Below are 27,503 nucleotides of genomic sequence, written 5' to 3'. Positions count from 1 at the left end.
TAGAAAAGATACGTAGTTCTTTTTTTCTCCTAAGACGACTCAAGAAGGATTTTAGGCTTAAGCAATGAAGGAAGCCACATGACATAATGAACAAAATCTCCACTTTGAACTATGCTTATGGCCGGGCCCTGGGTAGATAATTGTTGGAATGTGTTAGGTGTCCATGGTTTTGAACTTGACTACAATGGTGCTAAGGCTTTTGGTTAAGCAGGCCATGCGCTGCTGCTGATCAAACATTTCTGTGTACACAGACTTTGTTTTTTCCCTGGAGAGTTTGTGTTTCTTAGTGCCAGGCTCCAGGCTGGCTGTGCTACCCTGGCTTGTCGCTTGTTAGACATGCAGCCAGGTCAAAAGAGGGATTTATGGCAGGTCTCTGTAAGAACGCTTGATGCAAAGGAAGGGGACTTGGCTCCTGAAGAGGAAGCATGTTAACTAACCTTGGCTTCTCTGGGTCCATGTTGCCCTGGGGACTTTGATCTGAACACTGTTATCTTGTGAGCCCCTCCAGAGAGGGGGCGGGGGAGGAAAAGCTTTAAGAACAGGAAAGAAAAACAAATGCTTTGGTGAAAATACAAGCAACAAATAAAATAGAGAACGGTAATTCTAGACTAATCCCTGACAGCAGAGAAAGGCAAGCTGTAGGGAGAATGTCAGGAGCTCAGTTCCTCTGGGTGGAAGCGGGAGGGTGTTGTGTGGGTGCCATGGTGTATTCCAGGATGTGTCAGGCTTGTCCAATTGGTTCTGGGGAAACTGGTAGCAGTGAAAAGAAAGGTTGTTGTCCGGGCATCTTGTTAATGGGGTAAATCTTGACCTGTAATTGTGACAGCCCCCCTCCACCAGGTAGTTGACAGATATTAGTTGCTGGCTTGGTCACTGGTTGCACATGCATTTTTGACTTACTTCTCAGTGGGTATAAATGGAGTAATTAAAACCTGTGGTTTTCAAACTTTGCTCCCAAGGCTGCTTCTAGGGTTGTACAAACCTTCACCCGCTCCGAAGGTTTGGCCAAACCTCCAAAATTCACCTGAATTTTGTCTTTATTATTTTTAACCTTTAACCACCAGGAAGCTAGGCATCGTAAATTTAAACATCAAATGTATAATGATACAATATCAGTGAACATGTTTTATATTTTGAGATTGTATGTATGCTATTTGACACCCATTGGCTAGTCTGTTAGCTTATTTTTAACTACTTCTAGATTATTGGAATATCTTAACTAGTTGGATTGGCGAGGTAGGTAGGTAATGGTCAAACCCTTCAGTGTTTATGAGCATCTGAGGTGATTCCAGTACCAGTTGTCTAGGGTCTATGTTGAGAAACCTTAGTCTAAGACATGTTGAACGATGCCTCATAAAAACTGACAACCCCGGAAATATTTTCTCGCTAGTGTAGTTATTTTCAGCTAGTGTCATTGTTTGAGAAATATCAAAGATACCTTCTTTTTGAAGGACACACGTCAACATTTTTTTGTGTGTCCATTATCCCACCTACTTCTTTGGTAGCATTGAACCTCTGGTAGGCCTAAGAACCTCAGGCAGGCTGTCTCTCCATTGGACACCTGTATATTTAACAACTAACGGTGACTAAGGCAGTTTGTTCCAGAGTTTGGAGTCTGACCTCTCACTATGGCCAAAGCCATTTGAAGATGAGAAACTCTGGAGTCACCGAATGCTCTTTTTCCACATCCAGCCAGTGGCCAGGCCATGCCCATTCTGCCTCTTGCAGTGGCGCCTCCCCACTTGCGCCCCCACCGCTGCTGTGGCCAACTTCTTAGCCCCAGCAGGACTGTCCTGACTGGTTAGACTCCTAGGCACCTCCACACTGACTCCTTGCATCCATCTTCCACATTGTAGCCCCAAAGTGTGCTCTTCTGCACTGCAAATCTTATCCACTCATGTTCTGCTCAAACCCCACCGCGGCTCTCTTACCGCTGCTCACCCTCTCGCTTTATGGGCCTCTTGGCTCCCCCCAGAAACATTCCCTGGTGCGTACACTTCTCTGCACTCTTACTCCGCAGTGCCCTTCTGTCCAGGATGCCCGCCCAGCCCGTTCTGTCTGTGCCTCAGTCACAGGTCCTCATTGATCCCCTCTCCCATGTTCACCACTGTACCTGTGTATGTGCGCGTCTCTGCCTTCTCTCAAACGACGTTGGAAAATTTTAAGTTTGAAGACAGAGCTTTTAGACTAAAAACAACTGTTCTCACACAGTGAGTATGTATTTGACGTCTTTTACTTTAAAAAGGTTTATTCATTAAGGTGAGGGAGTCCAAGGTGGCAGGGCCCCTGCCCTCCGAGAGCTCTCAGTCTAGGGCCAGAAGCAGGTGCAGACACGATATGGGCTGGACAGTGTGTACTAATTACAGTAGGGAAAGTTCAAACCAAGGGGAAGGCAGAAGTGAATGAAAGCTATGGCTTTTTTCAATGAAGGAAGCCGAAAGGCCATAAAGGAAGGGGGTGTGAATGGGGTCTTGAATGGGAATTGGACATGCAGAGGGAGCATTTCTAGCAGTAAAATTTAGAGATGAGGAAATCTCAGGTGAATAGGCCTGTGATGGAAACAACTAAGTGCATGGTTGAGTAGAGAGGACGTGTGACCGGAGAAGGAGGTTGAGGCAGGTATGTAGATGGCTCTTCCTGAAGATGTGGGTAGGATTTTTGGTTGGTACAAGGGCTGGGAGGACATCTGTGCCCCTTGAGGGCTGAGCTTTTGCATTGTTGGCCGTGACCATGACCTGGTTGATGCTGCTTGATTGGACAAGAGTTTGTTTTATGCTCTAATTCAGGAGTCAGCAAACGTTTTCCGTGAAAAGCCAGCTAGTAAATATGTTAGGCCTCTATTTAGAGTCTGCTTAGAACAGACTGCATTGTACACTGTTAGTTGTGAAATACACAGATTGTGAGTGGAGGGAAGGCCTCTCTGAATTTCTCGGTCTCTGCTCTAAGCCAGGCTAAGTGTTCTTGGCAGGATTCCGCCCCCTCCGTCCCTGAGCAGGCTCTGCGAACAGGACTCCGTTCCAGTTTAGAATCTGCAATGTCCTAGGAGGGGCTGTGGGCGTCTTTTAAGGCAGTGTATCTCTCCGTTTATAATGTGATTGTCCGCCAGTTCTCATGTGTTGTGAAGAGAGGGCCGGTGGCGCAGGCCTGGCTGGGAAAGCTTTCTTGGCAGGGGCTGTGGGGAGAGGACCATGAAGAGAGCAGGAAGGACTCCAGGGTTAGCAGTTTGATTAGAATAAAGAGAGAAAAGCTGGTGGGCACTCCAGAGGCAGGATGGATGACGGGGACCAGATATGGCAAGGATTTGGGAGGCATGAATAAGCGTAGGTCTGTGGGGGTTGGAAAGTTCTGGAGACAGGCTGATTCATTGGAGCCTTTCCAGAAAGCAGCCAGTGTGTAACTAGGAAGCTACAGTGGCAGAAATGGAGGCAGGGGGAACAGAGAGAATTGGAAATGAGGGCTGAATCTGAGAAATAGTCCTTTTCAAGTGTTTTACGTATGTTTGTTTTTTTTCTGTGTCCAACCTGCAATTAATATACGTTCATTTTTAGAAAAGTTCAGAAGTAAGAAAACCAGAATAATGTCATCTTATCACCCAGAGATAATCGCTGTTTCTTCTCTACTCCCCTGTTTGAGAGGCACTTAAAAGACGAACAGTGGAATTTGGTAAAAGAGTAAACAAAAAGTGACTTAATCTAATAATTAACTACTTTCCACTTAGGTGACAACTTCCCCAACTCTGCTATAATTTCAATTCTCTCTCTCGGTTTTTAATCTGGAAGGGATAGTCCAATGGAAATGGTGAGACTTCCGACAGAATACGTTACTGTGTTTCCCCGAAAATAAGACCTAGCCGGACCATGAACTCTAATGTGTCTTTTGGAGCAAAAATTAATATAAAACCTAGTCTTATTTTACTATAATATAATACCGGGTCTTATATCAATTTTTGCTCCAAAGGATGATTAGAGCTGATTATCCAGCTAGGTCTTATTGTCGGGGAAACAGGGTAGTTAGTGTTAGAGTGTTTGCCTTACTGTGTGGTGCAGATGGTTAAAGCCTTTTGAAGAGGTTTTTGTTTCCTTTTCTGTGACTCTGCCCACTCGGTGGCTCGCTTTTTGTCATGTTGTCTTCTCACCTTCTACCTTGTGGTTTCCTTCTGTGTATTATAAAATCTCTTTTAATCATCAGGTAATTTTTCCTCCTCCTCGCTCTCCAGGCCTACAAACAATGTTAAAATAAGCAATGTTTCAAAAACAAGTCAATCAAAATTTCCCGTAACCTTTGGAAACTTGTTTTGGAGGGGGGGGGAAATGCCTTTTTTCCCCCTTAGTACACTACAACCTGTACTATCAGAGCAATTTTAAAATTAAGGAGTTTAGTAAATGTAATTTTTAGTCAAAAGTAAGGTTGGTAGAAGTCTTTATTGTATACTTCCAATAAAATATCCAAATGAGTCGTGCCTAGTTTCAAACTGCTTCCTTATTTTTCCATCTGCTCATGGCATTTCTGACAACAAGGAATGTTTTCTGATCTGGTTGAAATGCTGGCCCTTCGCTGGTGAATCCAGTTCTACCACCTCAGAGGAAGGGCAGGGGCTCTTTCTAAAACAGAGATTGAACTACTTCTCAGGATCTTATGCCTCCATTTTTTCATCTATCTGATTTTAAAATGCCACCGAAATTTGTACTCCAAGAAATTTAAACAAATGTAGTAATTGGAAAAAAAAAAAAAGATTTGCAAAATATTGTTTGCAGGGATTAAAATTAAAGGGATTAAATAAAAGGTAAATCAGTACATGTTGGATCAGTCCAGTTGATTTAAATGACAATTTTATATCCGCTGAATGGTTGAGTGAACAAATGAACTTTGCTTTGTGTGGCTCACCTCACTGAGCTTACCTGATTGAGGCTGGGTCTGTTTCACTCCCTTGCAGGCTTTGATGCCTCAGGTGAGTTTGAATGTGCTCAGTGGGTAGGGCAAAATGGCTGACTGGCATAACATTCTGCAGTTAGGCCTGTTACTTTACATGAGCTCATGAAATAGACTTCCTTTCCTGATTATGTACAAAAAAAGAGAACCCAAGGGAATAGAGAGAGAAACAATTCAAAGTAGAGGGTGGCCAGATGGCTCAGTTGGTTAGAGCGCGAGCTTTCAACAACAAGGTTGCGGGTTCAATTCCCGCATGGGATGGTGGCCTGCGCCCCCTGCATCTAAGACTGAAAACAGCGACTGGACTTGGAGCTGAGCTGCGCCCTCCACAACTAGATTGAAGGACATCTGCCTGTACTCAGCTGCTAGATCCGAGTAGCACCGTGCATACTCACAGGTGAAGAGTTGTACTGCAGTAAGAATAGCCATATCTCCACCCACATTCTTATTTCACTAGATACCTGTTCAAAGAACTGTGTTCCTTCAGTTTTTCTTTCTGTATAAATCCTCCACTTTTATTTTGTTTAGAAATTCTCTAAATTAGAATGGATAGGAATATAATAAGAAAAGCAAAACATGAAACTTAAGCCATTGGAAAGACTGTTTTGCACACAGTTGATTCTGGCTTTGAGTGTCTCACTGCATTTTTCATACAAGAGGAGTCATTAGTGATTTTCTACTAGATTATAGTATTTCTAAACATCCTTCTGTGTGTCTGGCTCTGCTAATGGCTGTGATGGGGAATTGTGTGTGTGAAGTTGAATAAATGGCCTCTGCGATCAAGAAATGCACATGCTGTTTGACAAGATAAGACTAGCATACCACACATTAGATAACATGGCTTCGTTTTTGGAATTGTATAAAAATTAAGGTTGTGTATGTGTATACCCCTGTGTTGAAAAACAGTATGTTAAGATACACCCTGTAAATGTTGTTCCTTAATGATGAGAGCAAATATTGCTCTTAAATCTAGTCTCAACCTTCTTGTTGACTGAAAGTAAATGAGGGAAAAAAAGTCATAGTACAATAAATTACCAAAGTTTTACACAGTTATCCTGACAGCTATAAGTTTTCATTTTTTGAGTTTATACTGATTTATTGTTTTCCCTTTCCAGTAAGCCTGTGAATTTTTTTTTTTTAATTCTTTTTTTTTTTTTTTTTTTTGCAGTCTGATTGTAACAGTTTCTCTATAATTTTTGGTTATGTCCAGAAATATCTTCAGATACCTTCAGATATCCTTGTATAGTGGGCCGATTGATGTGTTCAATTCCCTTTGGGTTTTTTTCTCATTAATTTTTGGTCTTATGAAAAAGTCATAAGAGGACAGTTATTTGGGGCTCCTTGAATTAATTTCTAGTTAGCTGCAGTTTTCACAAACTTCAGTTCTTACTTTCTCACTGTCCTGGATAACTGAGCTTTTAGGTACATCATATTTCTTTAGATTTATCTTAATTTCATAATGCTTCTTAATAGTGCATTCTTAATACTTTTGTTCTTTTCTATCTAATTCTATGCCCCTTTAAGTCTCCTTAATTCAGCTGTGATCACATTAATATTTTAAGATATGACGGAGTTATTTTGGTGCACTCTAGTTAACTTTTTTTGTTGGAAGCATAGACATCTTTCTGTTTTAGTTATTCTGCCTCACATCTTGAAAGAAGTAACTTTGTAAATGGAAAGAGTGTTTGTGAGGATGCCCAGTAACTTTCTGGGTTATATGTTGGTTCTTTCTTTGCCTCATTTTCACTCACTTGCTCAGAAATACGTCACTTGCCACCTAGTAATATGTATTGAAGGTGACAGACATAAGTTCTTGTTGACTGAATGCATGAATTAAATATGCCTGAAGTACTTAGAAAAACCCAGCTCTTAGTATTGTCAGTTCCAGGAAAAATGGCCTTTTATATTATTAAGATTTTCTGAGTGTCTAAAATTTGCCATGTTATAGGAGTTATAAGTTGTTACTATCATTTTGTTTTCAGGAAGGTCAGGAATTGGTGTATCTTCTTGGCTAGACATTGTTCACTATTCTAAATTGTTGGGATTGTTTGGACAATCTTAATTATTAGACAGAAATCCACTAGATAAATTTACATCTTTTGCCTTCTAGATTTTTCTAACATTGGATTACTTCCCACACTTTCAATCAATCAGGCCTTTTCCCGAGACCAGGCTCTGATACTGCTTAATTAAGATAGAAATTGATAATAGAGATTACCTATAAAACCTATGGAATGAATTGCTCGGAATCAGTCATACTGGATGTTTCTCACTCCTGTTTAGGAGAAATTCTGGATTAGTCCAGTTAGTAAAACTGACGTTCCTACTCCTAGAACACAGATATTAAAACCTGGCTTTCATTTTCAAATGATTTCTTTCCAAGAATCAAACACTTTTAATCAAGGTATTTTATGAAAGCAGAATGTGAGAAATAAATATTAGATGAATTGGTGTTTCTAAGGGAGCTGTTTCCTCACCTGTTCAACACTTCATAAGTCTTATTCAATTAACATGTTTAATAAGTTGTTCTCTTGCTTACACAATAAATGGAACATTATTTATTAAGATGGAATCTCCTTACCTATGAAAAAATTTAACTTCTTTGTAAGTATGCACACAATCTCTATACCTTATGTTCTTAATTATATATGCACATTTCAGAAATATTGAAGCATTTTTGCATTTTTGCATGTAGCTACACATTCTTACCCATAAAATGTCAGTGTTTACAGACAGTCACTCACCACAATTATATTTAGGTCTATGGTAGTAAAAAATAAAAATTCAGTAAAACTTCTACATAGCCAATTCTGAGTTGTCTTGGCTAATTTAAGTATGCAAAATGAACTCCACGGACATTTACTGAATCTGTGCCTATGGAAATGCTTGTTCTTAAATGTAAGGCGATACCACGCAGGTCCTCAAAGTTTCACTGAAGTGGTCAGCGCTCCAGTAAAGGTGCCTGCCATATTTGAGACATTAATTTGACCTCTGCAAAAATGTGCTGTCCTTTCCTGAAAAATGAGTTTCACGTAAAGTATTTTAAAATACTTTGTATAAAATACCACGTTCTTTTTTAATTTTGTAACTCGTTTGCATTTAATTTTATCAGAAACGTCTGTTAGCGAATGGTGTCTTAAAGGCACCCTGTGAAAATAAAAATGAATTCTTACGTCGCCCCTACTCTTCATCCTGTTGATACCGTGGTCCCTAGCAGAAAACACAGTTTCAACAAGTGTGAGAGCAAAGCCCGGGGACACTTCACGAAGTGAAGGACAATCCCCGCGGCTTGGAATGTTGAATCGATTGCTGACCCGTAGCACACAGTCAGGTTGGACAAGCAGTGAATATGGAACACAGTAAGCGCTCTGCTGGATGTGGCAGCCGCAGTGAGGACGACACGAGCCCCTCCTCTGCATTACCTGCATTTGGAAATTGTTCATGGTTTGAGGGTCATGCACGGGGCCGACAGAGATTTTTTCCAGAAGGCCAAGCACCTGTGGGAATGTGTGATTGTTTTGTGACCATAATTGTGTCACCTTTTCATGGGCCCAGAAGGAGCAACTGCAGGCTAACTTTTATGCAAAAGGAATGTGGTGTGCTGGTGATACTTAATGGAAGAACTAGAAGAGCTATTTTAAAACACCTACCTTCTTTCACATTTTTACTGGACACTGAGAGTTTGACACTGCTCAAGTTGAACTCTGTTCTCACTCATTTCACTTTATCCTGCTCAAGGGCTGAGGAACTTAATACAGGTCTATATGATCAAAAAGGCAGCTCTCCACCCTGTGTGAAATGTATTTCTGTTTCTCATTTATTTCTGTTTGCCTACTGCCAAAGAATTCAGACAACTGCATGCTTGACTTACAAATAGAGGCCAAAGTTTTGGTCAGTAATTGTGTTTAACGTGTGGAGCTGAAATAAGTTTATGTGAAATGAGTCCAGAAGAAGAAAGTAAGCAGGATCTCTCTTCTAGCATGTGCTTCAGCCCATGGAGTCCACAGAGTGAAATTGTGGTAGGTCTTAGAGGAGACGGCAGCCTGCACGGTGACGTTTGCCCCCCGTGATCATGAGTTCACTTCTGTACAACAAGACGTTTCTGAACGTATTAAGTAGGTTCTGGCTTTATAGAGCAGAATCCAAATCCCTGTGCACAATGGTCTCTCGTGTGCTCAGGCTGTCCCTACATCTTTAATATTAAATATTCTTGCAAAATGAAGTCTAAAAGAGTTTTGTAGTGCTTATTTCCATTTGCTTCTTTATACATTATGTTTTGTCAAATACAAAAGCAAGCTTGGTAGACAGCGGAGTCATAGTGTTGGGGGTTTGATTCTGGTGAGTTTCCTTCCATAAGTTGTGTGTGTGAACGCTCATGCCTGTGTTTTGCTGGGAAGAACAACGGGCAGGCTAAGGGCAGAGAGCTCATTTGTTCTTTCTACCACAGATGTCAGGGAGAATTCTCTTACAACCATTAAAAAAAACAAGAAAAAATCAAAAATGATAATCATGTGCCTAGCTCATATTCCAGATCCATTTACAGCTGAGCATGGTCTTGAATGTTACAAGGAAATAAGCTTTAAAATCAAATTACAGTAGAACTTTTTGTTAATCCATGCCTGACTAATTTGCCCACCCAGTAGTTCTTACTGAAATCTTGCTGTTCTTCTATTGACTTTGAGAAAAATTTAATAGTAGGCTGTGGAAAGGCTCATGTTACTCCTATTTCAAGGTTCATTGTGGAATATGGAGTGATAGGCCTTAGGGTATCATAAACAAATGAAAAAGAACACAAATCTATCTGCCAAGCCATGGAGAGAGAAAACATCTGTTAAAAGGATGGATTCTGTTTTCTTTCTTATTTTTAATTACAGGATGTTTTTATTTTCAAATGCATCAAATAGAGTAATTGTGAGTAGTCTCCTAGTTTCAGAAAACCTACCACAAAATGTCATGATGTACAATAAAATTTTAAAAGCACTGAACTGGAGATAAGCTTCAGACAGTTTATGTAAGACTGTGCAGTTGGCTTTAACACGATTTAGCAATAGTTTTATGACAGAATTTTGTTCTATAAGGAAGGAAAGAAACGTGAGTGATTTAACTGTACTATTTTACAGTTTAGTGTGTTGTATCCTAAGACCTTTGGTTTGCTATTTTAAAAAAAGAGAAGTTTTGATTAAATACTGATTTTTATTTCCAAAACCTATGATAAATACTAAATACATACCAACAGTACTACTGAGGGTTTTTTAAATATATACAGTGGATGCCCAAAAAATGTATACACATTTTAAGAAAGAAAAAAACTATTAAAATTGTAATATTCAATATATACCCATAACAAAAGATGAATACAAGTCACGTTTGACTTCTGCAATTACAAGACGTGCTCAAAGTGGTTACCATCAGCGTCCAGACACTTCTGATTACAGCGAACTACTGCTTGAGCAACGTTGACCAAAGTGTCCACTTGTATACATTTTTTGGCAGCCCCGGTACATACCAGCGCTGCCAAAAAAATGTATACACATGACTTGTATTCATCTGTTGTTATCAGTGTATATTCAGTATTATAATTTTAATAGTCTAGTTTTTTCCTTAAAATGTGTATACATTTTTTTTGGCACTGTGTGTGTGTGTTTGTGTGTATCCTAGTGAAGATGTGTTTTAAGCTTTGAACACTATACATTATGTATGTATCTAGACTGCAGAGCACGGTACACGTCCTCTGCAGTCTAGATAAACATTACCAACTTGCTTCCAAAAAACTGAAAGTATCAGATAAACGAGGTGTTCCATTTATACCCTGTACTCAGTATAGATTCAGCTTGATTACTTACACCACACATTCAGAGGTATGAATGTAAGTATGCAGGCGAAAGAAAAGCCCCATAACTAGGCACCATATTCTAGACTTCATTACACTTACAATGTTTACTATTTCATTCTGAGAATTTAAACATTTCCACTGTAGTGCCACTAAGTTAATCTGCATACTTATTTATCTCGATTAGTCAGAAAAATAAATGAGCAAATGACCTACATTGCTGCAGTGACAAGAGTGCTATATCAGTCATGAATGTTTTCCCAAGTAAATTAGGTAACACATTTCTAATGTTCACAAATGATTCCTTTGTGTATAAATGAGCTCAGATTCAAGCTTTTTGCTCTGAAAACTTCACTCTCAGTTGCGTCTTACTCTGCGCTGCTGAGTGAGAGCAGGAAGAATGAACAGCTTTCTGTCTCAGGGACTTGATGATAACCCTGGGTGCCCCTGAGTTGCATCTTTAGGGGTACATGGCCAATAAGAATGTCATGCCTGGGTAGGAAGAAAGGTTGAGACCCAGTGAGCCAAAGCATTCCAGTCATTGAATTCTTAATATTTTGATTAGTAGCATCTGCTTGTACGTTGCTTTTAAAATAACGTTATGAGCAGAAGTGTGTTTTGCACGTACCGTGCCAAGAGCATGCCTCTGGAGGAGTCAGCTGCACAAACTCGGAGGTCCATTCTTCCAGCTGCTGGTGGTGATGGCAACTGAAGCAAGAGACCCCTTTAGTAATGAGGGAAGGAAGCATCTACTTGACACCTCACACCAACAAGTATTTACTGAGTGTCTTTAGTGCCCAAGGCAGGAGAATGTCTTCTGTGTATTTTAGGGTTGACCCACATTTTAGGGTTGCCACAGTTAATAAAATCCCTTAAAATCTGTATGTACTAAGTGTGAATATCTACAAAGCTCTTGACAAGTGTTCAAATTCTACCTTAAATGAACTCAGTGGTGCTCATGAACCTGAGGTCTCATCCCAGGATTGTACACCATTGATAATCATTATTTCCGTAGTAAAATTAATTTGACTTTCAGGAACTTCATTCCTTTATCCATCAAATTCCCATTAACAATTAAAAGTTACATATTTTATATCCATCCTTTTGCACTATTAAACCAAAATCCCCATAACTGCCAACTATCCAGTGATCTGACAGCTATTTCAGTAAGTATTGTAAACCCACAGATTGGCATTAGACTCTGGGTGCTTTGAGCCTATCACATGCTTGGCGCAAAGCAGGCACTAAATAAATATTTGTCGAATGAATGAAGAAACACAGAAATGACTAATGGACCAACCATGTATTGTACAGTTTAGTAGTCAGAGAGTTCAACAGGGCAGTGCAGTGACGAGATTTCTTTTGCTAATCTTATTAGCACAAAGTATTTGTTGTAAAAATAGGTACACATCCATTGTTTCACGGGGCAGTCTAAAATAGATCCAAACTCATTGCTTGTGGACTTCATCATAAATGCAGGATAAAACCCATATACTTCCTGTCATCTGCATGATGCATTGCCATTGCTGAAATCTCACTCTTGGCAAACGTGAAACAATAACCAGCGTGAAAGCTTGGCGGTTACTCCAACTTTATATAAACAGCACTGGCCAGGCTCAGAGCTGGTAGAGCATCTAAAAATAGGCAGGTAATCCCTTATCTTGTTGCATATGAAAATAGTGTTTGTATGAAGCAACATTATTAGAAATGATGTGTGAGAAAAGAATCTCTGCCATGCCTTTTACAATTTAGAGTGAGAAAATATGTGAATGTGACTTTGAAGTACCGGATTAGTGCTGCTGGAATGTGAACGAAAATGGTAGCCAGTTTCTCGCTACGGAAAAGGAACTGGTTATTTATGCAGACATACAACATTCTGTCCCGTAGAGACTGGTCCTCTGCTCGCAAAATAGCAGCACCCTATTTTTCCACTGGCTGTCCATTGAGAAACCCACTAGGGATGGCCATTGAAAAAGAGAGTTATATTAGGGTATCCCCCAAACCGTAGTGGCTTAACCCATCAAAAGTTTATTTCTCACTCATGGTACATGCCAACACAGGTTGGCAGGCATTCTGATCCCCATGGTCACACAGAGACCAGACCGACAGAAGGTTGTACAGGAGCTTTTCACAGCCTCAACTTGGAGGTGACGTTATTGTCACCTCTTGTCACCTCTTCTCAGAGTGCATTGGCCGAAACTAGTAATATGGCCCAGTCTGACTGCCAGAGGGCTGGAAAGTATAGTCTTCTCTGTGTCGGGGAAGGAGAGTGAACTGGAAAGTAGTAAGCAATTTTTGCAACTGGTGAGTAATATTTTTATATTAAAATCAATGAAAGTATGGTATAATACATCTAGCACCACGGGTTCAGTTTTAAATGGACTAATTTAATTTGTCTAATTCCATGTCAACTGGCTATTTTCTGAGCCCTGTGAATAACTGAGTCTGGTTAATTTTCCCACGGTACCAACTTCCTGGCACATAATGAATGGATTTTTGCCTGTGGTACAATCTTTGCCTAAGAAAGCATTAATTTTTGTTTGATCTTTTCCTATAAGCTAATCTGATATATCAGTTTTTAAAACTGAAGCATAGTTGGGTGAAACGAAGTCAGGACTAAAAATTCGCTAATAGTTGTTGATAGTGAAACAAGAATTTTCAGGGATTTTTTGCCCCCCATGGATAGAGTGAACACTTGCCCGCGGCTGAGAGTGGCCAAGAGAAAATGTATTTAATTTCCCCCTTCCCTCCTGTCTTTCAAACCACAACATCCACATATCCCCGCTTATTTAGAAAGAAGCAACCCAAGTTATCTTCTCTCTCCTGGGATTTAAGCGATTCAGGTAGCTAGATCGAATAAGCTGTCTGGCCATTTGTTACCTATAACCGTCAAGTGTAAAAAGTAACATTGAAAAACACAGATCTGGGGGTTCCCAAGAGGCGCTCAGTTCACATCTCTAAAGGAGAGCGAGAACTTGAATGCATAGTTGTCAGGTGCCTCCCAATGCTTTCAGGAGGGACCAGTGGGTACCAGTGGACTTACTGCAAAAGCAACAGAAAATTAAGCATATTCCCCCTCAGTTCCAAGTGGTTCCCAGGACTTAGATGAGTTGACCTGGAGTGATTTTTTCTGAACCTCAGCCTCTATTCTGGCTGCTGCCTCTGTCGACCTCCCATTTCCCACCAAAAGGAGTCCATATGCCTGCAGACGCTCTGGGCCCTCTTTGGTCAAGTTACCTAGGTTCTCCTGGGTTGTTGCCAGAATTCTCCTCTGGCCCCGCCTGGGACTGGGGGCCTCCTTTCTGCTGTTGTCTCACCCCACCTCCCTGTCCCTCAGGGCTGGGGTCCTCTGCCCAGATCCTTGTCCCATTCCAGGGGTTCCCTCAGCCCCCGTATAACCATCCCTTCCCAAGTCACACTGTCTGTCCTCTATTCTCCCATGGTACTTTAGTTTTGCCTTGCCTGTGCTTGTATTACACTCTATCTTGTACTCGGAGGTATTTCTATATAGGTCTCCTTTTATTTACAGCCTTTTCTCTAAGCTCCTATGAGATCAAGGATTGTTTGCTGCATTTTCTCGTACCCTTATTGTCTAGTATAATGACTCATATGTGATTAAATGCTCATCAAATATTGAGTGAATGAGTTTATTATACTCATTGTCCTCTTCTGTACAAATAAGTGTATGGAATGTCGGCTCCCCAATATTAATATTCTTTGGATGCTTACATGCAATGTGTTTAGTAAATAAATGTCTGTAAAATAGAATTTAATCTGGGCAGTGAAATCTTTTGATCCATATTTATCTTAAAAATAATGAATTGACAACCATGTAATTTTTTACTCTCTTTTATAAATTTTGCTTATTGGGACCACAGAATATTCTAATCTGTGGGGTAGGATGTACCTAAAGTAATAGCTTTCTCTTGAATCATTTTGCTCTGTTTTATCAGATCTAACTGGGTGATGCCCAGGAATTTGAGGCTAGTAGTTCAGAGAAACGTGTCAAACAAGACGAGAAGAATTGTACTCGACCAGGGAAACACTGGTTGATCATTATCTGGTACATGCTGTGCATAGCTTTGTTTTTCCGTTCGGGAATAATTGCATCTTTGAATTCTTCATTTACTGTTGGATCATGGTTCTTAATAAAGTTATTTTATGAAGCTAAGATGAGAAATGGCTTGTTCTCTTCTTGGCAAAATCAGTGCCAGTGTCATTAATGCACCAGCCCAGCTGGGTTTTAATTTAAAGAACACATTGTCTTTTAAAATTGTAATAAATCCCCCTTGGGAATAGCAAGACGATGTGAACTGTTGCGTTTGGGGTAAATATCAGGTGCTTCAATGTCGTTAAAAAGCACAGCAGTTTTAACCCCAGTTTTGTACAGTACAACCCTGGCTTCTTACAAATACATCAGCCATGTGCTACGAGCATGTAATACTAAATTACTTTGTATTTATGTTGTTATTTATTTCAAGTTTTAATTAACATAACCTAGTCTTTGCAAAACATCTTATTGCCTTTGACTCCTATGTTCTCTGATGTGTAGTAAGGGGTTCTCATGATTTGTTTATTTTATAAGAAACTGTAGGTAAAAGCAGTTGAATGAGTTCGGATTGTGTGTTTGTCCTCTGTTTTTAACTAATGGTTACCATTATTAAATAGTGGTAAAACAACAATAAGAAGACAGCAGCCACAACAAAACCTTTCAGTATTTGGATGGCCAATGGGGCTTTATTTTAAAAGACACTGTAGTTCAAATAACACTTAAATACTTCAGTATTTTAAATATCTCAGTGAATTGTGTGGACGCATAGACCACAATTTGATGAGCTCAGACTCAGGATGGATATCGAAGCATTTTGCTTCATGGTTATGTATAATATTATCAAGAAACAATTGTAGTGATTGTAATAGACTTCTGTGGAAATAGGTATACAGTTAGCTGAAGCTCTACCTGGGCTCTCAGGGCAGGCAGATAAAACATTGAGAGAGGAAATTCCTAGAAGATAGTAGAAATTCTTTTCAGGATCCTTTAGTTTTTATGGGGTGGGGGGATAGTTGTTTTAAACAGGTTTTTGAAGGGGTTTGGAATGAAAAGGTGTTTAGTTTTTGCTTATGTGGTCTTTGTGTTTCCAGGAAGAAAGCGTCTCCTGGGACATGAGCACACACCAAAAGCATTGGCAGAATAGGGAAATTTTGTTGTGTTTGCATCTCAACCCAAGTCCGTTGTGAAATAATGTTGGGGGTAGACCTCAGTCAGCCTCCTGATTTCCCTTGCGGAGTTTGAGTTTGGCCTATGAATAGCATTTTTATTTTTGGTGGTGCCCAGGGTAAGGGTTTACATGGAACCTCACAACACTCTGGGTGAGAACAGGATTCATGGTAAGAACATCCTGGTCGATCCGAGGGTGAGGCACCTCCCAAACCTCCAGCTCTCTTCTTTTCCTCCTAAAACAGTTTTTGGATTGGCCTTTGCCCACGTATGAGTTGCCTGTAGCTGCCGTAACAAATTACTACAAACTTGGCTTAAAAACACAGAAATGTATTCTCTCACAATTCTGGAGGCCAGAAGTTCAAAGTCCAGTTATTACTGGCCTGAAATCAGGATGTCGGCAGGACTGCACTCCCTCCGGACGCTCTAGGAGAGAATCTGTCCCTGGCCTCTTCCAGCTTCTTGCGGCTGCCAGCATTCCTTAACTTGTGGCTGCATAACTCCGGTCTCTGTCTCCATGGCTGCATTGCCTCCTCCTCTTCGGTCTGTGTCAAATCTCCCCCTGCATTTCTCCTGTAAGGACACTTGTGATTTTATTTAGGGCCTACTTGGGTAATCTAGGATAATCTCCCTATCTCGTGAGCCTTCATTAAGCCACATCTGCAAAGGCTATTTTTCCCCGTGTAAGGTGACATTTACAGCTTCCAGGAATTAGGACTTGATATCTTTGTGGGCCATGATTCCACCGGCTATACCCCATTTTCCACAACTGGGACCGCTTACGGAGAGAGGCAGAAGTTCAGATTCTGTCCTGCATGGGGTCATTTGACTCCAGTTAAACCAAGCGATTATCGAGAACATACTGTGTGTTGGTACTGTTGCTAAGCACTGGGGGAGATACAGAAACCTGTGCCTGCCCTGAGGTCGCTTGTGATTTTGCTGGAAGAGAAGACATGTACATGTAAAATGAGTCACAAGAAAAAGGCCATGGTGGATGCCGAGAGCCAAAGTGGTACCCACGGTGATTGTCCCAGCCCCTGAGCCTGGGCACTTGGCATGTGTGGCTCTGTGTGCTGGAACATCGGACCCAGAAGAGATTTAGGAGAATGACCACGGCCAACCCACAGCTCGACTATTTCCTAAGCTATTGTTTTTCACTGTGTCTTGGTCTTTTCCCAAGAGCTGCCTCCTGTGAGTGCACCTTCCTGTGTGTGTTATTCTTTCCTCTTCATGCTTTGATGGTTTCATTGTCTATTTGTCGGTGTCTCCTCCCGCAAAATAGCGGTTCAGATCCTTGAAGAGAAACAATTCAGAGATAATGCTGCTGTGCTAACAAGTATGAATAAAATCGCTTCTGTAAATCAGTGATACAGAATAAGGAATACAATCAGGGAAACTTAAATTTGCCGTAGAATCTATCTGCCTGTTACAATATTCTGTTATATCATTTTGGGTACTTAGTGAAAACTATGGAAATACCCCTTTGAAAAGAAAAATATTTTTTTCCGGGTATATTTTGAGGGCATCTGAATTTCTCTTGAGTTACTTACATGCGACTGGTAAGAGTGCAGGACTCGATGATCATTTTAGCTCTGGGACCCGTGTTATCTTAACTAAATCTGCAGTGACAGCGTAAGAAGACAAGACAAGCCTGAGTGTGAACCCTGGGTCTCACTACCTGGAACCTGACCCTGCTTACTGGATAACGTGAGCAGGTTACTTATCTTTTCTAAACCACACTTTTTTCATCTTCAAAGTGGGGCAAATAATAATAGTGTCTACATCAGGGCTACTGGGGTGATTAAGTGAGGTAATGCATGTCACGTGTTCTGAACATTGCCTTAAAGTTTGTCTTTTCCTTCTCTCTCCTCTTTTTCTTTCTTTAAGAAAATGTCTATGGCTGGGCAAGTTTATTGGCTCTGTTCAGCGTCTTGCCCTAAGTAATTAAACACTGTCCTGTCTGGTCCCCTTCGACAAGCACACGATGACAAATTCAACATTTCTTGGGATACCATTTCACCTTGGATACAAACCAAGCTTCTAAATTACATTTTATATGACAGTGTGACCCCATATTTTTGTCCCCGGGACTTCTTGCATTGCAGCATAGCATGTTTCTTCCAGCAAAACTCAAAATGAAATAAATAAATGGTTAAGTTGCGGACTGTAGCTAATAATGATTTATGACGGAGGATTACATGGCCATTACATTTAGCAGAATGACAGTTGGCTTCTAAATATTACCTTTAACCAAATCACGCGAATATTTGCATATCCTTTTGCTTCTCAACTACACTGTGTGTGCATGGGCATGTACGTACCCATCTGTGTGTGATACGGTTGAAGAAAGCTCGTGGTTGAATACAGTTCGGGCTGCTTTGCATAACTCTTCCGGAGCTTATGATTCTATTTTGTTAAAATTCTTATTTGAGTCTCAAGAGTAAAAAGAAGATCCCTCCCGCACAGAGCTGCTAATTGTCCACATAGCGTGTGCGTCCTGCATGATAAGTGATTGGGAAAGCTGTCACATTCGTGCCTTTGTCCAAGTGTCATCTTTTGTCTTCAGTCTTCTTTGCAGGGAGAGTGTCATGGATTGAGCTTGACGGAAACGAATACTCGTAATGGCTTTCTTGGCTGCTAGCCACCTAGATATTATTTTTTTTGACAGATTGATGCCTAGAAAGAAACATGCAGTATGTGCTAATGAATCAAAACCATTTTGTAATACCTGTGTATACATTGAGCGAGTTTTGGGTTTTCTGAAACTGTAACGCTGAAGCTAGTATCCATCGCTGTGGCTTTTGAAATACCCTGAATTATTTGCTATGGATGGGTAGACCATTTGAGCACACGTTGACAGCTTTTACAGCTATAATTAGGTTATTTATTTTATAAATAAATAGGTAAGCAACCTTTTCCCCTATAATGGCCCCCCCTCTTGAGAGTTAAAAGACTTGAAGGGTCTCATAGTTAATTCTTCTCAGTGTTTCTCGAGGTGGCATCCAAAGTAAAGCTCAAGTTTGTAACTTGCTCTCAAACTGTAATTCAGTGGTCCATTTATGATCTGCCACATGCCCCACAGACTACTTCCTGAAGGAAGGGGCAAGGATGGTGCTAGTGTCTGGGGAAGATTTTTATCCAGCAAAAATGAAAAGACCTGAGAATTGGGGTTTCACTTTGAGCAGGGGTTAGCCAAGCCTACGTGACTATTCAAAGACTGTACATGTTGGGTAAGAGTTCAGATCTTGGCTGTGCTCCGTACCGACTCTGACCTTGGACAAGTTACTTAGCCTGTCTGTGCTTTGGTCTGCTTGTCTGTATCATGGTTGTTAAGAGGATTAAGGGAGATGAGTTATGGGAAGTGCTGAGAATGTGCTGGGCACAGAGTGAATGTCCCATATGTACCGATTGTTGCTGTTGCGGATTTCTAGCTTACAATGAATCGTGTCGTGCAAACATTTAGGACGGTTACTACCCCCCAGCTTAACAGGAAGTTTTTACTGCACTTTGTACCCTTGAGAAATGTATTCAGGTGTAATTGTACCTCCCACCTGATGATCCAAGGGCTTCTCTCCCAGGTTCTTTCCATACAAAAGTTAATGCTCACCCTCACCGCCAGCTCTCAGTGTGGTTATTATGCCCACTTTACAGGTGAGGAAACTGAGGCTCGGAGGGATTGCATCAAGTCACCATCGAATAAGGTGCAGGGCTGGGAATAGAACTAAAGTCAGCGGACAGAACCACCCTCTCTCAGTGCTGCCTTTCACAGGTCCTCAAAGTTGTCCAGGAATGAGAAGAAAGGAATTCTGTCTGCACAAGTTATGCTTGTAGTTTTTTTTTGGACGTGGTCGTCAAAACAGTCCCCGCTCCATTCAGTGTCATATATATGACTGAATTCCCACACATGCCGGGCTCTGCTAGATGCGAGGGGCTCCACATAATAAAGTGTGTAGTCCAGAGGGCAAGCTTTTCAGCTCTGTCTACTTTGCCAGCTTTTCCTTTCCGTCTCTAAATCAAAAGTAGCTGCATATTGCTTGATTTACAGATTATTATAGAAAAGTTTCAGTTACTGTTTTGTCCAAAATTGATACTGAGGGTAAGAGAGACTGATATTGAAGGAAAAGTTAATTAGTCAGTTTCTGAGACTTGTACACATATAAAGAACCTTAGAATTACTGAATCTTCACTCCCCATATTTTATAATGGAGACAATAAGGCACAGAAAGTTTAAGTGATTCGCTTTGGCTTCCACAGTGAGTTAGGGCCCCAGTTAAGAGTATGGATGGACTCTTTCCTCTGAACTAGGGGGGAAAAGCTCACATGAGAAAACAGATAAAAGAATAACAGTTTACAGCTCATGTAAGTGTTTAACTGTATGTGTTTAACTGAGAGTGTTTGAGCTCCTGAGCCATTGCTGTAGGCTGACATCCATCCCCCACTTACCCTCATGGTCCAGTAGTTAATATTTAGCTTATGGATGTGGTCATTAGAAATGTAATTTTAATGAAATCAGATGCTTTGATCAATGAGAAGGTCAGGAATTACGTGGCAATTCCTACATAATTCCTTGTATCTTCGTGTGCCCTTGTTGTATAGACCTCTCTACAATTTACGGCCCTGAGCACCTGGACCAGCTCACAAGCACAGTCTCTAATGCATGACTCTTCCTGGTTTTCTTCCTGTGGAAGTACACTGTAGGGTGACAATAATTTCATTTACTTCTCTGTCATCTCTTTTATTCAATGTCATGTGCTAGTTTTGTACATACTGTTTCACGATTCCAATAATAATGCATTGCATTATATACAGTTATCCCCCCTTGGAGACTCTCAGAGAGGGTGGGGAGCTTGCTCCAGGTCAGAGACAGCACGCCACTGCCGTGGTTGGGGCAGCCTGTGCTTTCCAAGCTGCCATCTGTAAATAACAAGATAACAACATGACGGGTATTCCTGAAACCCGAGGTTCACTTACAGATTTTTGTGGGGAAATCGTAATTCTTTAGTCAGCCATGGCAATCTCATGGAGTCATCAAATGCAGAATTCTCATGAACCTTTACGATGACCAAGAACTTTGCCCTGGCCCCAAACCCAGTTCCAGAGGTGACTCGTCTCTGCGATCAGAGCCATTGTCCCCATGCCCTCCCGTTCCCTACAGAGGTGCCCACTGGTGTGCAGTTGGCGGGGTGACAGTGTGATGCTCTTGGCTGGTGGGAACTCATCCTGTCCTTTTGTTGCCCCAGCTAGTGTGGGGGGGAGGGGATTAGCTGAGAAGCTGCGTGTGGTGGTGGAGTGTAATGAGCCCTGGGTTAGTGTAGCTTCACGGCCCAGTCACTTCATCGATTTCACTGGCTTTGTAGTCTAGTCTAGGGATTGTTACTATTTATGACACAATTGTCTTCAGGGTTATCGGTTTGATGTTTCAAACAACCACCATATTCATCAACTGACTCTTACTTGTAAGTTCTCTTATACATAGTCTCATAATCGATCGTCTTAAAAAAAACACACACACGGAAGAAAAAAGGCCATTTCTAAGCTTAAACCAAGATTTTTAGTTGTATTGAGTCTTCCGTCTTCGTCCTTAACATTACATTTTATTTTCGTGAACGTATTTTTAAGGCACAATTAACTTTATAGAATGCTATTTTAAAGTTGTTTCTTTATGTGTGTTGGCCTCACATGATAGAACAGGGTTTCTCAAACTACGTGCTGAACTCTTGGCAACACAAGAAAAGTTTTTTGATTGGAGACCAGAGTGATTGAACCACTGACTTCTGTGAAAATAACTGCTTTCCAGTTGGTATTGGCAGGGTCCCCACCAATCCTCCCATTTCTCAACTCTGAATTTAAAACGTCCACTAATAATAGTGGCTTAGGAACATTCAGCGGTAACTTGCACAAGCCTTCCCTCCACATACACTGACTTTTGAGGAGTGTAACAGTTCACGAACTAGGAAATACAGGTGGTCATAGTCCCATCTGGGAAAGATGAAGCACTGGGTCCAGGGAAGGCTTAGTGTCCAAGGTCATTCAGCTGGTCAGCTCCTGAACCAGGACTCGCATCCCAGGTCTGTCCCCCAGACGGGAGGCTTCTTTTCCTGGCGCACTTCCGATCCACACCTGTAATTGAGAACTTCTCAAAGACAGTACTGCCCCCTTGGTGCAAGGCATAGATGGGGCAAGAGAGGTATCTAGGGCTCGGATTTAAGTAAGACTTACTGTCAGCCTTGCAGCCCTGCTCTCGGGGCCTTGCTAGCCTCGTTGTCATTCAAGCGCTGGTGGGTTTTAAGATGGCGTGGATATGCGTCTGCTTCTTGCACAGCCTATGTGCTCTTCTTGAATGGTAGTCCCCAGCAATGAGAAAAAGTCACAGCCGTCTTCTCCCAGGTTTACCTTATGGTTTGAGCCATCAGTAAAGAGTTACAGTTTGGTGACTTTGTGCTAGTTCTGTCTTTGGTGCTTTGATTGTTCAAGGCTTTTGATGTGACATTGAAGGGAGTATTGGGGACATCTTCCTCCTCTGTGATTTTTACCTAAAATAAGCTCGCATTCTCGTTCCCATGCTCCTGGTCCTCCCTGGCTTTGCTGCCAGCCCCAGGTGTGCTCCCAGTGATAGCCCTGTCTCTACGACATGGCTCCGTGTTCTGGACACGTGTTTGGCCCAGGGCCTCAGTTCCTTCCTGATAACTTGGTAGCTTTTGCTGTGGAGTTTGGACACAACTCGGTCAGTTCAGGAGCTCAGCCTTCAGTCTCCGCATCTCACCTTTTTCTGGCAGCCACATAGTGAATGTGTCACACTCTGTTTTACCCATTAATTAGGAAATAGTTGGGTGCTTGTCGCTGTACTTGCAGACCTCATGTTTTTGTTTTTAGATACTCGGGGGGTAGGAAGGGAAACCAGCTGGAGGATAAGGACATGGTAGCTTTCATCAGATAAGTGATTACGCGTCCCATTCCCACGTTTTGTAGAGAATAACACGGTGTAGGAACAGATGTAAGTGTTGGAGTCACATCCCAGCTTTGCCACTTCCTCGTTATAAAAACTAAGTTACTCTGGCTTCTTCCCTGGTGCTTCGGGGGTGTGAGAGATAAAGAAAAGTGAACTCTAGGTCACCAGAGCATTCTTACAGAATTGTTCCTAGATGCTATGAACACCTTCCAGAGTGTAGGGGAGGGAAGTGGAATTGGACAGTGGTTCTCACCTGGGGGCAATTTTTTTTGCCCTCCCCAAGATATTTGGTAATTTTTGGATACATTTTTGGTTGTCATAGTGGGGGTACAGGAGGTGCTGCTGCATGCCGTGAGTAAAAGCAAGAGGTGCTTCTAAACACCCTACAAAGTATAGACTAGACAGCCCCCTGCAGCAAAAAATTATCTGACCTAAAATGCCTGTGGTGCTGAGGCTGAGAAAGCCTGGGTTAGGAATCACATTTATTGAATCTAATTTGTCTCATTTAATATCCGATGACTATGCAAGATAAAAATTTTATCTGCATTTTACAGATGAGAAGATTGACGTTTGATGGTGATTAAGAAACTTACCTTTGGTTATTCAGCTACTTCTAGATAGACGTGGGATTTCAAACACGGAATATATGCATCTAAAACCTGTTCCATTTCTACTGACCCAGTAGGTAGTGAGATCCCCTTCACTGATTCATAATCGGGCAGGGTGAGCAAGCCCTTGAGAGGGATGGTTGGAGATACAAGTCTCCGATGTTTGTTGCACCAAATGACTTTTGAGGTTCTCTCCTAAGGATCACATTCTCTGATTCTATTTTGAAATGGGATTTGTCTTTTGAGCTGCAGTATTAGAGTGGCAGGCGGAGAGCCCTTGGACATGACCAGTGAAATCCCTGTGCTTTGTGTGTGCACCTGTGACCCTCATTCCTATTAATATCCCAGCCCTATCAGGCCAGAGGACTAGGGTTCCCAACAGGGGCAGCCAAACATGCACCCCTTCCCCCGTCTCATCCACATTCCGGGCCCAGGCAGTTATTTTTACCAACATGTATAAATGGGTCCAGCTAGCTCTCATGTGGGAGGACAGTAGAGGCACAGATGGGGGGAGCAGAGAACATGCTACTTAGTTGTCTCAGGTGAGTCCCGGGTACCAGTGCTTTTAGAACTTCCCATGCGATTCTCACATCCAGCCAGGCCTGAGAGCCCCTTCTAACTCCACACTGAGTTCTGCTGTTTCTGCTCAGGAAGACTTTACTCAGGAACTTGTTGATGTGATTCTGTCACAGAGAGACTAGAAGGCAGAGGAGTTGGGCCTTGTTTCCCAGAACGTCCTCCATAGATTGTTGAGAATGGAAGACGGCCCACACTCTGGTCTGAAATATGCACCTGCTGGAATCCTAAATTAGCATGAAGTTTCTCCTCCTCCTTCAAATTCCTTATTTTAAATGGTTTGATCTCAAGATACACTTAATCATTTGCTTAATTTTTCAGAAAGCTTTGAAGTTTTCCTCTCCAGGTTATTTTTCTCACGAACATCATACATAGAAAGGAGTTTTTCATTGCTGCCATCTAAGAATCCTATCTACCCTGAAGGAGGAAGCTTTAAATACTCAATGAGTTTTGAGGGAAACTTTTTAATAACAACCCAGTTAATGGCCTGACTTTCTGATATTCTCTAAATGTTTTTGCTTAGTGCACCTTGTAAAGAATTTTGAATAACTCTTCCTCACACATTTCTGAAGTTGACATCTGTAATTTGTCAGTAATTCCAATATGTTGTTAGTCCAGTCGCTGCAAAAGATGTAGTTTCTAGTGTCTTGAGTATTATGCGTGCTTTAAATATACTTCATCTTATGATTGCAGATATGGCTCATTTATTGGAAAATATCAGCCATAAAATTAAATTAACAAAACCAGCCCTTATTGTTAAAGACAACCAGCCATGTCAGGCTTATTTCCTGTCACCAAAAATTCCGACTTAAATTTTTAAATCAAATAAACATGAAAATTAGTTGGATGAGTGATAAATATGCAAGACATTGCCGTTCCATGGGCCCACCGCCTAGGTGAAGTAAGGGAGTCTTTTTTATGTTCTCTCACCTCTCTCTGCTTCCTAAGGAGCGATGCATTTGCAACCTGTCCCTTTGTTTTGTGCTTCGGAGGTTTTCATACCTGGAAAACTGCACCATGTTAAGATTCCGGAAGGGCGAGAATTACACTTCTCTTTTTTTTTTTTGTTTTGGAAAGCAGGAAAAGAGAGTTGTGATTTAGGAAAGGAGAGGAAGCAGAAGACAGACACGATTCTCAGGCAGATTAGATTTAGGGAAGAAGACACGTGGAAGGATCTAGAAAATGATTTCTTTAAAACTGCCCAAGGCCCCAGGAAAGGATATGTATGTCCCCAGGGGTGTGCATCCTCCACTTTGAAGAGCTCTGCTTTAAAACATATTGGGGTTCAGTGAATTAATAAAAGAATAAAAATTATTCAAGTCGATTTTGTTTCTCTTTCAAAGTTGGCTCATTTCTTTTTTTCTTTTTTTTTTTTTGTATTAAAATATAGATAAGGAAAGAAGGGCAAGTAAGAATATGCACATGACATATAATGCCAAGATTATGTTCCTTAGGAATTTACAAATTGCGAGAACTGTATCTGACAAGCGTAACCCCTGCAGCATAACAAACTCTGGTTTTTGGCTGGGAGGGGGGAAGGGGGCCTTGAGGGGGTGGCCGTTAATGTTTTCCTTAAGTCCCTGGTATATGAAGTTACAGGCTCTGTCTTGGTGGCAAGAGTATGGACTCTGGAGCCAGACTGCCTAGGTTCACATTCTGGCTCCTACTTACTAGCTCAGTGACCTTGGGCAAGATTCTTAACCTGCTAAGAACAGCTTCTGACACATGATAGAGAAGCTACATGTCAGCTTATTATTCTTTGCAGTCTTGAATCTCACCAAAGTACGGCTGGAGTTTTCCCGCAGCAGACTGATTTCAGCCAAAGTATGGCCAATGCAGCAAAGAGAGTAATTAGGATCTACCCAGGATGCTGAAGCTCATATCAAGGCTCTTGTAATGGAATCTTTATGAAAAGTCGGTCAGTGACCTTCTGTAAACCTATATAACTCTAGTTCAGAGTCGCATGACAATTACAAGAGTCATACCACACTGCATTTCTGTTACATGTAATCGGTTGTCGCTTGCTTTAGTACGAAATTCCAAACTATTGGCCAGCCAGAAAGTGGACTGCTAGTTTCAAAGACTCTGAGATGTATGAGGAAGAACTTGTAGCAGTAAGCATATTGATGAAATCAAACTGTCACATTGACCTCGAACCCATGGTGTACTTAGGTTCACCTTTCCCCATTATCCAAATCATAACCTTGACATTGCACTGGTGACCAAAGGTGTCTGTCGTGAATTATTTCAGGTCTATGGTAGCTAAATTCAGAGAGAAAGGACAGAATCTAGAAGTGTCTTTGCTCTCTTTTTTCACTTACACATTTAATTTGTTATTTTTAAATTGTTTGCAGAAAATTTGATTTTAAAACTCCAGAGAAGAAATGAGACACTTATCCTGCGACAATTGTCCTGAAATCTTGAGGAGGAATTAAAACGGTTGCACCATAAAATCAGCAGCACAGAATTAAACAATATTGTGTCATTAAATGAACCCAGTGACACATTGTCCTTCCCAATTAACTTCGAGGTTCAATCCCAGGTCAGTTTGCTTTGTAGCAAGTAGACTGTATGTGAACGTCTACCTTATTTTTGGCAGTTTATATTCATTAAAAGGTTTTCATTCAACAAATAAACATAGCGTTCCTTTCACAAGGAATGATAGTAATACCCACGGTTTATCTACATTTGCATTTTTTTAACCAAGATAAATTGGCGTTATAAGGATGTCCGTGCCATTTGTGTGGGAGGTTTTGTGCAGCTGGACAGCTTTGAAGCAGGTGTGAGAGGTAACTGATGCCAGACCGTGCCCCAGATCCTGGAGAGGTGACAGTCTCTTAACTCGGAAAAATACACAATTGTAGATTCTAATCAGTTCTCCTAGGTCTGTGTCAACAAGCATGTCTGGGCTGAAGGGGAAGATGTCTCTTTACAGACAGGAAAATAAAGGAAGTGAACATCATGGTGACACACAGTGGGGCTAAAGATACTCTGTGCCCCACAGGCAAGCCCACTGGCCTGAATGGGACAGCAGTGTCCTCACCACTCCTTTCCCTTCCCGTGGCCTTTTCCTCTGCCATCTTCTGAGTTTGCTTTAGGTCACTCCCACGTCCTCGTCGCTGCCTTATGAACAGTCATACCGGCTCCTGAGCATTCCTGGTGGGTTCTGTGCTAAGGACTTCATGTACGGAATCAAATTCCCTCAGCACACAGTGAACAAACTCCCTGCTGAGAGGGAGTCCAGGAGCCGGATGGGCCCGAACGGGCAATGCACCTTCCGGTTTCCTGCGTGGTCCAGACCCTCACGTAGCCTCATCTGAACAACTTCACACTCTTCTGACCACTCGTTCTCCTCCTGAGTCTTCTCTCCAATACGTTCCCCCTCCAGCTGTC

The 27,503-nt window shown here is 41.5% G+C and overlaps 1 protein-coding gene across 13 annotated transcripts in view; it reads left to right on the top strand.

Annotated features, from left to right (window-relative positions):
- Positions 1 to 27,503, top strand: part of NEDD4L (NEDD4 like E3 ubiquitin protein ligase) — a 309,137-nt gene that overhangs the window by 196,670 nt on the left and 84,964 nt on the right. The window contains exon 1 of one of the 13 annotated variants that reach the window (XM_074339905.1): positions 26,528 to 26,652. The exons of the other annotated variants lie outside the window; for them this stretch is intronic. The gene's annotated coding sequence lies outside the window, so the exon portion shown is untranslated. Of the gene's footprint in view, positions 1 to 26,527; positions 26,653 to 27,503 lie in introns of those variants that run through there. 13 annotated transcript variants of the gene reach the window in all.

Source organism: Rhinolophus sinicus, linkage group LG09 (genome assembly GCF_036562045.2).
Source record: "Rhinolophus sinicus isolate RSC01 linkage group LG09, ASM3656204v1, whole genome shotgun sequence".
NCBI lineage: Eukaryota > Metazoa > Chordata > Mammalia > Chiroptera > Rhinolophidae > Rhinolophus > Rhinolophus sinicus.
Note: the sequence above shows the minus strand (reverse complement) of the source record. Positions and strands in the feature narration are given on the sequence as shown.